The sequence below is a fragment of the Armigeres subalbatus genome, chromosome 1 (assembly GCF_024139115.2).
Source record: "Armigeres subalbatus isolate Guangzhou_Male chromosome 1, GZ_Asu_2, whole genome shotgun sequence".
Lineage (NCBI taxonomy): Eukaryota > Metazoa > Arthropoda > Insecta > Diptera > Culicidae > Armigeres > Armigeres subalbatus.
The window spans coordinates 38,043,790-38,057,938 of record NC_085139.1 but is presented as its reverse complement, the minus strand read 5'-3'; the positions used below and the strand labels follow the sequence as shown (position 1 = coordinate 38,057,938).

General features: G+C 36.2%; 1 protein-coding gene across 11 annotated transcripts in view; it reads right to left on the bottom strand.

Moving 5' to 3' along the window:
- LOC134224508 (peripheral plasma membrane protein CASK-like) overlaps positions 1 to 14,149 on the bottom strand; it is a 666,907-nt gene that overhangs the window by 58,296 nt on the left and 594,462 nt on the right. The window lies entirely within an intron of this gene.

The window sequence follows — 14,149 nt, the reverse complement described above, 5'->3', positions numbered from 1 at the left end:
GGAAATCTTTGACTATTCCTATTCCAAATTCTTTGAAACATGTTGTTTGAAATGCCTCCATAAGTTCTTTCCGATATTCCTTCGGGAATTTATTAAAGAATTCCTTCGGAAAGTCCATATAGTACTCTTTCAGAATTTCCTTTAGGAATACCATCAGAAACTATTGTTGTCTTTAGTACAGTAAATTTCTGGAAGAATTTTTCCAACAAATTATTGAATAGAATTGAGGTATTTCGCATGGTTTTACTAAAGGAAGAAATTCTCAATGATATTTATGAAGAAAAAATCCTGAATTTTTTTCAGGAGATGCTTCATGAATAGCTTCGGAAGTTTTGCCAAGATTTATCGAAATTGGCAAACATCAGTTTTTTTCCTAGTTTAAATCCGCTAAAGATCACTGATAACCAAGTTATGAATATTCATGCAAACAGTGGCAAGCCCTGTGTTCACAAATTATTGCCTTCGATTTAATAAATATTAATAAGAAATTCAACTTTTCGGGTAATTTATCTTTTCGGTGATTTATCTGGCGTTTCAGTCTGGTTTTTTGATCAAAAACAACACATAGTTGTTTTTAATTAAAAAACCAGACTGAAACGCCAAATAAATTACCGAAAAGTACATCGGAATTAATCGACACCATCAAAACAAGGGTCATTTTTCTTTAAAAATCAAGTTTGTAGGAATTGTTCCCAAAAAAGCTGTTCCACACTGCTTCTTCTTCTTATTTGGCATTACATCCTCCACTGGGACATTGCCACCTCGCAGCTGATTATTAAGTAAGCATTTCCACAGTTATTTACTGCGAGGTTTCTAAGCCAAGTCACTATTTCCCGGGCAGAAGTCATGAACAGAATAACAAAACATGATATGGACTTGATTGATATAAGAGATAAAAGAACAGGCAACAATATCAAAAATTTGCACCGAAATATCATTTAAATATCAAGATGTGCTATGGATAAGAACAAACTAATGGCACATGATATTGATCACTTATTACAAATAGCATAACTTGATCTTCTGATGATATTTTAGTGCAAAATTTTGATATTATCGCCTGATCTTTTATCTCTTATATCAATCAAGTCCATATCTCATTTTGCTATCTTATCAACATTTGATATTATTGAGCTATTTTCGTCTACTCGGGTTTTGCACACGATGATACTTTTATGCCCAGGACTGGGAAACGAAACCCAACCACCCTCAGCATGGTTTTGCTTTGCGGTAGCGCATCTTCCTGCAAGGCTAAGAGGTGTTCCTCTGTTCCGTACTGCCATCTGAACCTTGTTTTAGAGAAATAATCGCCCATAAAATACATGGTTGAATAACATTTAAATACCGTGAAATAAGGATGATTAATCGTGCTCCGATATAAAGTACAATTTTGAAATCGAAATGTGCCTTTATTGAAGCTTACCTGTAGAATAAGGCTCAAAAAACACTTTTTATTTTTTTGATGGACCGCCCTCTTTTTCGGTTCTGTTTGATGCTCTGATACTCTGGACCAAATTTCAGCCAAATCGGTCAACGTTTGGGCGGTGCTAAACTCGTTTAACTTTTATACAGGAAAACGTATGCAGAAACATCAAGAAACAGTGATTTGCAGTTGGACATCACAATTTACGAAGAAGAACTATGATACTCAATCGGTTCTGGTAGAATGTTATGCTGAAAACTGCGAGAAGATTGGGATTTGCCCAGCGAAGTTATTAGCATTTCTCTGAAGTGGGGTTTGAGCAAATTTCGTTACTGTTACCTTTGAAAAGAAATAAAATCACCCATACAACACTCCAGTTCAACAACTAATCAAATTTCATTGATGGATCTTTCTTTTCGAAATAAGCAAATAAATCATCACAGCAGGCTGTAGAATTTTTCAACAAGACTCCTCGCAATTAAGTGACAAACAACTTCTCTGAAAAAATCATATTTTAAAAACGCTGTTTGACCGATTTAGCGTACCATATGCGAAAATCGCTTAAAATTATGAATATTGACCAAAATATATTGACACTTATTATCCATTTCATTATTTCTATTACTGCTAGGTGTTTTCCATGTTTGGAAAAGGGCTGCCCCAGTGTGCGTCTGTGTTCAAAAGCATTCAAAGATTATAACGCTGTAAAACCACATTCCTTGACCGATTCTTTCGCAACAAACGGCATTTGAATCCGGATGAGTCCCAATTTGGATTTGAGTCAATCACCATTACCGTTCCAGAATTATTCCAGAATCCGTTGGGGAAAGTTGTCCCCGGACAAAGCGGTCATTTATAAATTTAAGTCAAAACAGGTTGTGTGACATCTTTCACAGAACAATGATCATAAAGATATTTTCAGGGTTCTTGGGTCATTCGATTTCATTCCGGTCACAATCCTTCGGTACCCCTTCGGAATGTCCATTTCCTAAACTAAGCCAAAATAGGTTGTGCGATACCTTAACCTTCCTGATTTCACGAAACAATGATGGGAATGATATTGGGATCCATTCTGATCGAATGCAACTTGTTACGAAGGAATCGGACAAGAAATGTTTTACAGAAGTTTAGAAGAAGAAGAAGAAATCCCTGAAAAACAGACGTCAGGTACGGGTGACCTACCTTCCCGTCAACTTGGCTTCAGATATAGTGATAGCGTATTGGATCAGTGACCACGGTCATGCAATGCACGCATATATGGGCGAATGTGTTAATTACTATCTCTTAAATCACTTAATTAAAGATCTGCATTGATTATTGGTAATGAAGAAAGATGTCTCAAAGTCATTGGAAGGCAGGTACTATGTCCAAAAGCTTTACAACCCCTCTCCTTGTCAATGCGATTTGTAGAGCTTACCTGGTATGTGACAGGATTTGAAAGTGAACAGAGGCATTCCACGGGGGCATGTCAGTCGATCCTGAGCGACCATTTCGAAAATATTTGAAAGCACAGTTTTTCAATTTCATCTAAATCGTCATTTTTCGATATCAAATCTTCATATTGAGTCACGACTAACTTTTCAAAAGGGTGTATGTGAAAATGGTTCAAAAATATTTAAAAAGCTGCACAGCAAAAACGGAATGTTCGATTGTTATGATTTTTTCAGCAAAGTTAGACAACTAAATGGTGATTCTTAAGAAAATGTGCACAGTAAAAAAAATTTTTTGCCTTTAAAATATCATTTTGTCACAAAAACTCAAATATCTCAAAACCCTATCTATTTTCGAACGTATTTTTTAGGGAAAACGGTCCATTATATTAGCTATCTACCATAAAAATTTGGTGATGGTAAACTAATAAACAAAAAGTTATGACATTTCAAACATTTCACAATTTTCACATTTAGTAAAAATTTTGTTTTCTGTGTAAGTTATTTCGAGAATTGCAGTTTGATGCAGATTTTATTGTTAAGGGACGTGATTTAAACAAGTTGTTTTCATGATATTTTGATTTAATTATTCATAGCATCTATAAGAAACTTAGACACGATCCAGTGTTGTGATCAAAAGTATTGATAGTGTCATAATTTTCATTGCACGTGACTGGCGAAAAATTCTTTTAATAGTGTTGAAACCTGTTGATAATAACGTTGATAGAAACATATCAGAAATGTTATTTTTAAGACAAAAGCTGCAAAATCAAAGATTTATATACACGTGTACGTCTATAGTTTACCTGCAAAAAATATACCTCTTAGAGAATAGACTTTATGATCGTGAGGAAACGGGTATCTTCAACAACAACAAATGCATGATAGGTACATACCATGACAATGCTCACGAAAAAGTAAAAAATTTACTACTACTAAGGTTGTTAAAGATCTTATAGTAATTTTTTTCTTCAGTCAAGCAAATGACACCAAACTAGTCAGTAAAAACTTAAAAGTGATTTTGTTTATTGAAATATTACGAACAACATGAGTAGCCGCTTTCTCAACTGTTGTAGGCCGTTTGATGGAAAAAAGTGTTCAAAAGAGTTACGAAATCTCACCGAAAGCACCATAGATAAACTGAAAGCGACTGGTTATGCTCCAATGTCCACATTGAATACAAATTTACGCATTTGCACGTCCTGCCGTCTAAACGTTGACAAAAGAGCAATCTGTATATCATCGGTTGAGCAGAGCGCAGGAAGTTCGAAAACGACAGCAACTGAGGAATTGCCAGATGTATCGACAACAACTGAGGAATTACCAGAAGTATTAAGTGCTGAGAGCCTTGCCACCGTACCATCAGCGAAATCTGTTTCAACAAATCAATCGGAAGATGAGTGTATCCAAAAGGTCAACATCGAACGCTTTAAAGAGGGCATAGCTGGGATAAAAGTGACTCCGATTAAATGGAGTAAGATGGACTACGTTTATTACCCGGAGAAAAATACCGTGAAATAAACGAAGCTGTACGAAGAAACCTCTTCAAATTAGGACCTGATGATGTGGAAAATACAGACTACGATGAGGTAATTATAAATATGAAGGAAAGGTTCTCGAATGCAGCCACGACAAGGAAAGAAAAATTATTGATTTTGTCGATGCTGCCAAGTTCGTGGTCTATTCAGGATGCCATTGATGAGTTCAAAACCAATAGAAATACAGTAAAAGAGGCAAAACAATTGAAGAATAACTGTCTTTCAACCAAAAATACTAGGTCTAGTACTGCATTAACAGATGAGACAAAACAAATAGTAGTTCAATATTTTGAAGATGATGAAGTAAGTCGAGCTATGCCTGGTCAAAAGATTATGTATCAGTAAAAAGATGGAAAGCGTCAAGCAATCCAAAAACGATTAATGATGACGACTTTGAAAGAAGCGTACACACGCTTCAAGGAAATTCACGATAATATTAAAATAGGTTTTTCCTCATTTGCAAGCCTTCGGCCAAGGCAATGTAAGCTTCTTTCCAATTCAGGAACACATAATGTGTGTGTGTGCACAACCCATGAGAATATTAATCTTATTTTACATAGTTTGAAAAGAATCAATTTAACAAAGGATATTAAAATGTTACCTGGTAGTCTTTTGTGTAAAAATACAACATCAAATTGCTATCTACGATCTTGTTCGGATTGTCCAGATTCTTCATCATTGGAAAATACTTTATTCGCTGAGTTTGAAGAAAAATATATTGATCAGTTATCATTTGAGCAATGGGTGACCACGGATAGGTGTGACATAGAAACTATTGTAGATGATTTGTAGATGAGTTTGTGTCATATTTTTGCTTGAAATTAGAAAGTTTAATCCCTCACGATTTCATTAAAACAGAACAATCCAGCTTTTTAAAAAATACGAAAAATACATTACAAAATGGTGAATTTTTAGTCATTTGTGATTTTTCTGAAAATTACAGCTTTGTATTGCAAGATGAAGTGCAGTCCCATCACTGGAACGTACAACAAGCTACAATTCATCCATTTGTTATTTATTTTAATGGAAGTACGCAAATTGAACACTTAAGTTTTATTATAATTTCCGAAGATTTAAGACACGATTCAGTATCCGTAAACTTGTTCATTGAAAAATGATTAACTTTTTACGCGTTGATAAGCATAAAGAAGTCAAAAAGATATATTTCATGTCTGATGGAGCAGCGTCGCAGTACAAAAATCGTAAGAATTTTTCGAGCCTATGTCAATTTAAATCAATGTACGGAATTGATGCAGAATGGCATTTTTTTGCTACATCACATGGCAAAGGTCCTTGTGATGCTATTGGAGGAACAATAAAGCGCATGGCCACAAGAGCAAGTTTAGCCAAAGAACGTGAGCATCCAATTAAAACTGCGAAAGAACTTTTTGATTGGGCAAATCGTAGAAAAGAAAAAGATTTAACCAAATTATCATTTTGTTTTACTACTACTGAACAGTACGAAATAAGGGCTTCAGAGCTCAGCGAGCAATTTAATAACGCGAAAACGATCCAAGGAACCCAAAAATTTCACTGTTTCATTCCATTGTCGGAAAATAAAATTAAAGCAAAACTATACTCAAACTGTGCTGATAATAATTCAAAAGTGTTCGATATTTTAAAAAATTTGAATAAAAATATAAGTATTAATAATAAGTATTAATAAACTGTTTTCATGATATCATAACCCATACCAAAATTCAAACCCAAAACTCTTAGACTTTCTATAACAACATTGTGTAACTGCCACATTTAATTTAATACTTAGGATAATATTAATTCATTTTATTTATTTATACATATAATATTTATACATATAATATACATAATATCGATGAATACATAAATATGGAATATCATACAAACAACTTGTTTAAATCACGCAAGGCCCTTAACAATAAAATCAGCATCAAACTGCGATTCTTGAAAAAAAATACACGGAAATTTTTTTTTGTTTACTATATGTGAAAATTGTGAAATGTTTGGAATGTCATAACTTTTTTTTTATTAGTTTACCATCACCAAATTTTTATGGTAGATAGCTAATATAATGGACCGTTTTCCCTAAAAATTACGTTCGAAAAAAGATAGGGTTTTGAGATATTTGAGTTTTGTGACAAAAATGATATTTTTAAAGGCAAAAAAAAATTTTTTTAACTGTGCACATTTTCTTAAGAATCACCATTTAGTTGTCTAACTTTGCTGAAAAAATCATAACAATCGAACATTCCGTTTTTGCTGTGCAGCTTTTTAAATATTTTTGAACCATTTTCACATACACCCTTTTGAAAAGTTAGTCGTGACTCAATATGAAGATTTGATATCGAAAAATGACGATTTAGATGAAATTGAAAAACTGTGCAAAGTTTCAACTCAATAGAAAACCATGAATTAAAAATTTTCTTAAATTTTGATGCTGTTGCTTGGAATCGCTCAACAACGTTCAATAAAAAGCTGGAAGCTTGGAGCAAGGAAGAGCAAGTCATTAAGCTTAGTAGATTGCGACAAGATAATACACAATGAATTACATTCCCTCAACTTCGACGTCAAGGAGCGACTAAAATAAAAACTCCCCCTAAAAAATTGAAAATTTTCCATAAACAATTAGGAATAAAGAAGTCAATGAAGAAATCATGATATCAGCAATGAATAAATACAAAATTTCCACAAATAATGCAAAATTTTCACAAAACAAAAACAAATTAGCACTTTAAAAGCGAAAATTGCAACTAGAAAAAAAGATTTTCCATACAGAAATCAAAATGATCCACGAAAAAAAAATACAAAGTGTCCATAAATAAATCAATATTAAAATAAACAATTACAAAATTTTCCACAAAATAAGTATGTTGTTTCCACCAAAAATTAAAAACTTTCCACGAAAAAATCAGTAAAGAGCAATATAAAAACATGAAGAATTCCATAAACAAATACAAAAAAGCAATAAAAGTAAACATTTTTCCATAGATGACCCCTTCTTTGAATGCGTTTAAAGTTTATAGAAAATTGTATCAATTCATTGCTTTTTTTTATTCATTATTTTTTAATTTTTTCTATCTTTTTATTGCTTTTTATTTATTATCTCGTGTAAAATTTTTGATTTCTTATGAAAACAAAATGTGGAGAAGCGATAATTTATTTTTGTTTTGTGGAAAATTCTCAATTGTTTATGTAAATTTTGCATTATTTGCCAACAGGGAATCATTTTTTCTTGGATGTGCTTGCGAAACAAACGACTAAGGAGAATCAACGACAAAGCTTTGTTTTTGTCGGAGATAATAATGACAAAGATCCAAACATTTTGGTCAGCAACAAAAAAGAAGACAATTTTGTTGCTAACCTTTTATCCCGTTATTTTGCATTATCTCTACAGCAAATTCCGTTTTTATGATATCGTAGTTTCTGCTTTTATGGAGATATTTGAGAATCTAACACTGATTAGAAAAAATAGCTTCGTATTCTCGGAAATATCAGAGCATACAATGCAAATGATTCTTGTCATATTGTGTTCGGCTTCTGATAAAGGTTTGTTGCGAGTTGCGTTTGTCAGTAACATACTCTGTCGATGACAAAGGGTATATTGCTAGACGTTGCTCAAATATTGATTCCCTGTTTGTCAAATATAGATGAGAGGTGTAAGTGACATTTTGGTCAAATTTGAAATAACTATAGCAAAAAATGCTTTGGGTCTTGTGCTTTGCGGCAATATGTTGATATAGTTTGTATGATATTTATAAAAAATGTGAAAATTCACAGAAAATTAGAATTTGTTTGAACTTTCATACAATTTGTATGAAGCAAAAAAAATTATTGAAAAACTTTGCACTAATTTTTCTCAAAACTAATTTTTTGTCACTTACTCCCCTTTGCGTTTGATCTCATTTATTTATTGATTGAAAAATAAACAGCTGGAGAAATAGCTCAATTGGCTGAAATGGTCATTTGGACAAGTTCTGCTGAATTGTTCATTCTCTCAAAAAACTGGTTCAGCCGAATAGGTCATTCGGCAAAAAATGCCGTTTGGTCGAAATGTTCTGCATAAAGGACGTTTTCGGGCAAAATGGCTCGTTCTGCCAAACGTCCATTTCTACCAAACGACATTTTCGGCCAAACTATTCGGGCAACAGATTTTTTCAGCCAAAGAACTATTTCGGCCAAATAACATTTTTAGCCAAATGGACCAAATGGACCAATTATCAGTTCGGCCGAATGTTCCTTTCGGCTACTTGTCGCTATCGGCCAAATGTCATTTTTGATCAAACCATTTTCGACCTTATACCGTTTTTAACAAACGTTTAATTCGGCTTTATGAAATTTGGCTAGATTACTTTCGGCCTTACGCGTTATGGAACCGAGCGTTATAAACCTTAGGCCAAAACTCACGCAGCCGAAAATTTTATTTAACTGAGATGAACATACGGCTAAAATTGTCATTCGTCCGACTGGTCATTTGGCCGAAAAAGTCGTTTGGCCAAAAAGGGTTTTTTTTTGCCGAAATGGTCGTTCGGCAGAAAGGCCATTTGACTGAAAATGTTATTTGGCCTAACATGTAGATGTGTTCAACCATATAACCCGGTTCAATAATCAACATTTGGTCGTTGAACCAAATGACATTTTTGATCAAATGGCCCTTTCTGCCAAACAACCATTTCGGCGGAATGACATTTTTGGCCTTATAGCATATTCGGCCAAACAACCAGTCAGCCAAACGACATGTTAGGGAAGAGTGCTTTTTCGGCCAAATTACCAACTCGGTCGTATGTCGCTTTGACCAAATGAAATTGTTGGCCAATCTGTTTTCCAATGTATAACCGTTTCACACATTCATTTCGGCCAAATGCAGTTCGGCTTGATGATTTTCGATTATTCGGACAAATGGCTCTCCGGCAAATGATTTTCGGTCGAACGACCCTTCCTTTTTTATAATTTCCATTGAATTTTCAAAGAGTTTCTTATGGATAACACAAATATTTCCCTGTAGAAATCCAAAGAAATTCCTTCAAAATTGCGATTTTTACTTCTTTGAAATACCGAACAGTTTTCCGTAAAAAACAAAAAAATACGTAGAATTTATGAACAATTTAGTTCATATTTCGTAAAATTCGTGGAAATTTCTAAGACGCCGCCGACGCCGCCGACTAAAATTCTGACAAACGTCGCCGCCGCTGATGTTCGGACCGGCGCACACCTCTGTTTTGCCGATGACATTGATTAAAGAAGATGGAAGAGCCTATATCAGACTGAAGAGGGAAGCAAAGCGCTTCGTTCTAGTCATCAACATGTCGAAGACGACGTACATGATAAAAAGAGGCCCAACAGAGGACAACGCAAGCCATCCACCACGGGTTTGTATAGTTGGCGACGAAATAGAGGTGGTTGAAGAAAGCCTTTACTAGACGATACTAACAGAGAAATTCGGAGACGCATGGTGGTAAGATATCGTACGTACTTTAAACCCCGCAAAAAGCTCCGATTGAATTGAGATCGCCGTCGTACCCTACACAGTATAAAAATGTTACAGCATATATGATGTAACAAAAAGGCTCCGTTCGATTCGACTCATTTTTCCATCACTTTTTAAAATTACAGGTCGTCGTTACTATGGAGCTTGTATTCAATATTGCGTACAAGAAAAAGTTGGATGTAAAATTATAGGCTATTGAACACAAACATATGCGCTTAAATATTTCCATGGCGTGTAGTTTTCAGAATTTTTAACTGTGTACCTACAAAACGCTTATCAGACCAGTAGTCCTCTACAGACGCGATACCTAGATGATGCTCGTGGAGCACCAACGCGCACTTAAAGTTTTCGAATGGAAAGTGCTGCTTACCATCTATGATGGATTGCACATGGCGGACGGTGCGCGAAAGAGGCGAATGAATCACGAGTTGCTTTTATTGAGATATCGGTTAAAATTTGAGTCAATTTGTGTTTACTCGGCTAACCTATCTGAATCGTACTCACAAAAGTAAGGTTTTCCTGAAAACTGTTATTCCGTTTTGTGGGGTTTTGAATATACATCCCATCGAACCACGTTCTAGAAAATCGGATGTAAAATGATTCGTGCTACAATCCATCCATATATATAAAACTCAATGTTTGTATGTTTGTATGTATGTTTGTATGTATGTTCCAGCATAACTTCTAAACCCATTGACCGATTTCCACCAAATTTGGAACACACATTCTTTATCTTTAGGAGACGACTATAGAGTAGTTAAGCATACTCTTTGGACAAGGGGGAGGTTGTTGGGGTAGGGGCATTGCATAGTTATTAATCAATTCAGTGTAGCTTTTGAACCCCTTGGCCGTTTTCAACCAAGTTTGGAACACACATTCTTGATATTAAGGAAACGACGATAGTTAGGTTAGGGGTGCTCTTTGAAAAAGGGAGGGTATGGGGGGAGCAGTATTATTCAGCAATCGATCAACTCAATGTAAGTCTTGAACCCAATGATTGATTTGAACCCTATCAAATATTGTCAGTCCTAAGGAAACAATTTTAGTGAATGTGGGTAGGTCATTTGAAAAGGGGGTGGGTTTGAGAGAGGGATATTGTTTAGTTATCGATCAATTCAGCATAACTTTTGAACCCATTTACCGATGTCCACCAAATTTGGGACCCGTATTCTCTGTTTAAGGAAGACCATATCAGACTGGGTAGGAGTGTCATAGCTGAGAGAGAGGATATTTATTAAACGAACAGTTTAGGCTGTGAACCATTCCACCGATTCGTTTAACTTTTAGTTAAAATTTGACACTTCGATGGTTGTTATTTTTCCATCGTGGTTAAAATTTTACTCCGAAGCCGACCCATTTGAGTTTTGACAGATTGATAGTTATTCGGAACGAAATGAATTTGGCACCAATTTTCTCGCGAACAAAGTTTAACTAGAATCGTCAAATCTAACCATGCTCTGGAGCATGTTAACTAAAAGTTAAACGAATCGGTAGAATGGTTCACAGCCTTAGTATACCTTTTTACCGCATGGGTCAATTCAAACCAAATTTGTAAACACGTATTCTCTACCCAAAGGAAACTATTATAGAGAGGCTGGGAGGGCTTATTTAGTTCATTCGAGGTTTTTTGACATTGTACAATGCTCCGAAAACAAATTTCCCGAATTCCTCAAAAATAGCAAATCCTTGGCAATAAAATTTTCCCAGTAATAACAATTCCCCAAAAATGACGAAAATGATGTATTCCAAAAGTGATTCTTACCGATACACATATCCCAGAATATGACATTTCCCTGAAAATGACATATCCCTGAATGAAGCAGTCCATTAACATAACACTATTTAAGGCCTTGCTGGGTATAAAGCAATGATAATTGTTACCCTTCATCGGAATCATGGTTAGCCCATTCAAAAGCAATGATTAATGTTTTCCTTTTGGATGTTGGATGTGATTGCTTCTTTAAAAGTAGGCATTTGCCCGGAATAAGGCAATGGTGGGTGTGACCCCTTCTTTCAAAATATAAATGAATTAATAAAGCATCGGTGGATGTTTTTCCTTCTTTAGCAATTGACGTTTGCCCGGAATAAGGCTATTCAAAACAACGATCCCTTCTTCAAGATCAGTCAATGTTTCCAAAAGCCTTATTTTCATCAATCTTTCATCAAATCTTGAAGTACCAATAAGTTAACACAATTACCCTGTTGACCAATCGGTTTTATCTTTTTCTGATTGTGAACAAAAAACTGAAAACCAAACTGCCAATTCCGAGCAAGGCCGGGTACATAAAGCTAGTATACAATATAAATTAAAATTGCCAGAAATTTCCTCGCTAGCGTACAGATAAAAAAACGTTCTCCTGAGCAAACGGCAACACAGAAACACTTGAAATTAGTTGATACATGGGGGATCTAGTACCCCACGAAATCCACTAAAACCATTCGGTCAACCTTTCCCTTCGGCCAACCAGCCCCGTTCTCCCCTACATGCGAAATTGATGTTAGCGAAGTTTGATTGCAATAAAAAAGGACGTTGAGTAGCGTTTCACATAACTGCATACGTCAACCGAAAGGGAAAAGATGGCAGAGAAACTCAAACACACTGAACTATCGAAATTTACAAAGAAATATTTGATGTGAGAGACCATGCAAATACCTGCGGCACCAAGAGCGCGAGACATATGTATATTGCATCTGGAACCATACGGCAGGAAGTTATCGGCAACACAAACGCTAAAAAAAAAACACAAATGTTCCGTTCTAATTGGGCCGCATATGACACCCATTACGGAAAAGGTCATGCACTGGAATGCTGCGCAAAACATACAGGTGGTGCCCATGAGCACGCATCCTCCAAATGCAATGGAGCGCCACTTAATCGAAAGAGATTGGGTCTTCCACATACGTAAACTGAAGAAGCCTCGAAAAACCTTTGTGAGCGAGGAGCAATTCAATGTAAACTGGCATTCTGCGGCGAGCAAAGTGGACAAGAAAGCTGTACGAGTTTGACGATAAGCTCGATTCGCTTTCAGTATTAAAAGGAAGCTCTACTGAATATTTTTTTCATATTCTATATTGAGTTCGAAAATAATAATTTTTTTAATGAAAAACGACGGATTTAAACGCTTTTTGTCTCAAATGGGAGTGTATTTCTCGAAGACGATTGATTTTCCATTCTCTATAGCGTATCTCATTCAACATGGCAACTTGAATGAACTACCACCGACTGCCCCTCGTGCTGGAGCCTAGAGTGGCTGACAGGGGCTGGGCCCTCGTCACCGTCTCAGCACAGTACCGATGGATGGACTGACTGACAGAGGACACGCTGGCGAAGGCGTGCTTCATCTTTTCAATCACCGACAGACGAAGAGTGACGTGATGTTTGATTCGTTCAACTTTTGCGCCAGTTTCCGACTGCCCGCCGTCATCGCCTCGACACCCTTCACGGTCCTGCCTGTCCGTGTTTCGCACCGCACAGTTGCACGTGACAGCGAGTCAAGCCGCAGCGAATGTACGGTTGCACTGTGGGATGACTTAGTTGCAGCAGGAGAACCCCTTTACTTCTGGGCTTAGCAAAAGATTCGCATGGGATCATATGAAAGAACGGATTACTTTTTGCGATTTTTATTAAACAGTTTTTGAGATCGTGTATCCGATTATCATTGTAGATTTCTGTCAAGTTAACTTGAAATCCAGTACTTTTTAGACGAGTTCGCTAAGATTGAAAATTAAATGGATTAAAATTCTAATTCCACTGAACAAATTTCATTACGGATTCAATCGATAAAATTTATGACCAACTGTACTACAAGTGTGCTATGGCAAACGTCGAACCAGGTGATTGCGGTAGATGCGCTGTAGAAATTGGAACGTCAACATTTGATTCCGGGCCTGGTTGGCGCTGCGGCTGACGCTGACCAATCCTCCAAGGAACGAACAAGACGTATCTATTCATGAGTTCGTCGTTGTCGTCGTCGTAGTCGAGAGGACTACGTATGTTTCACTGATGGCTTGCCCATCTATTGGTTCATTCTTTCGATCTATCTACCTGTGTACATATAGACAACGAAGAATGGTACTTGTGGACCTTGCCCGTTGTATGCAGTCAAATCCAACGGGTTATCCTTTGCCATGGAAGAAGCGATTTTAATCTAGTGGAACAGTGGTTCGCCAATTGTTGCGCCCTCCGGATCGGCTTGCTGCAGCGAATTTATGTCGGTCGTGAGCAATCGCACGTGGGAAACCTCTCCACCACAGATAAGAATGATTCGAACGAAAGCACAAGTAGACAGATGAA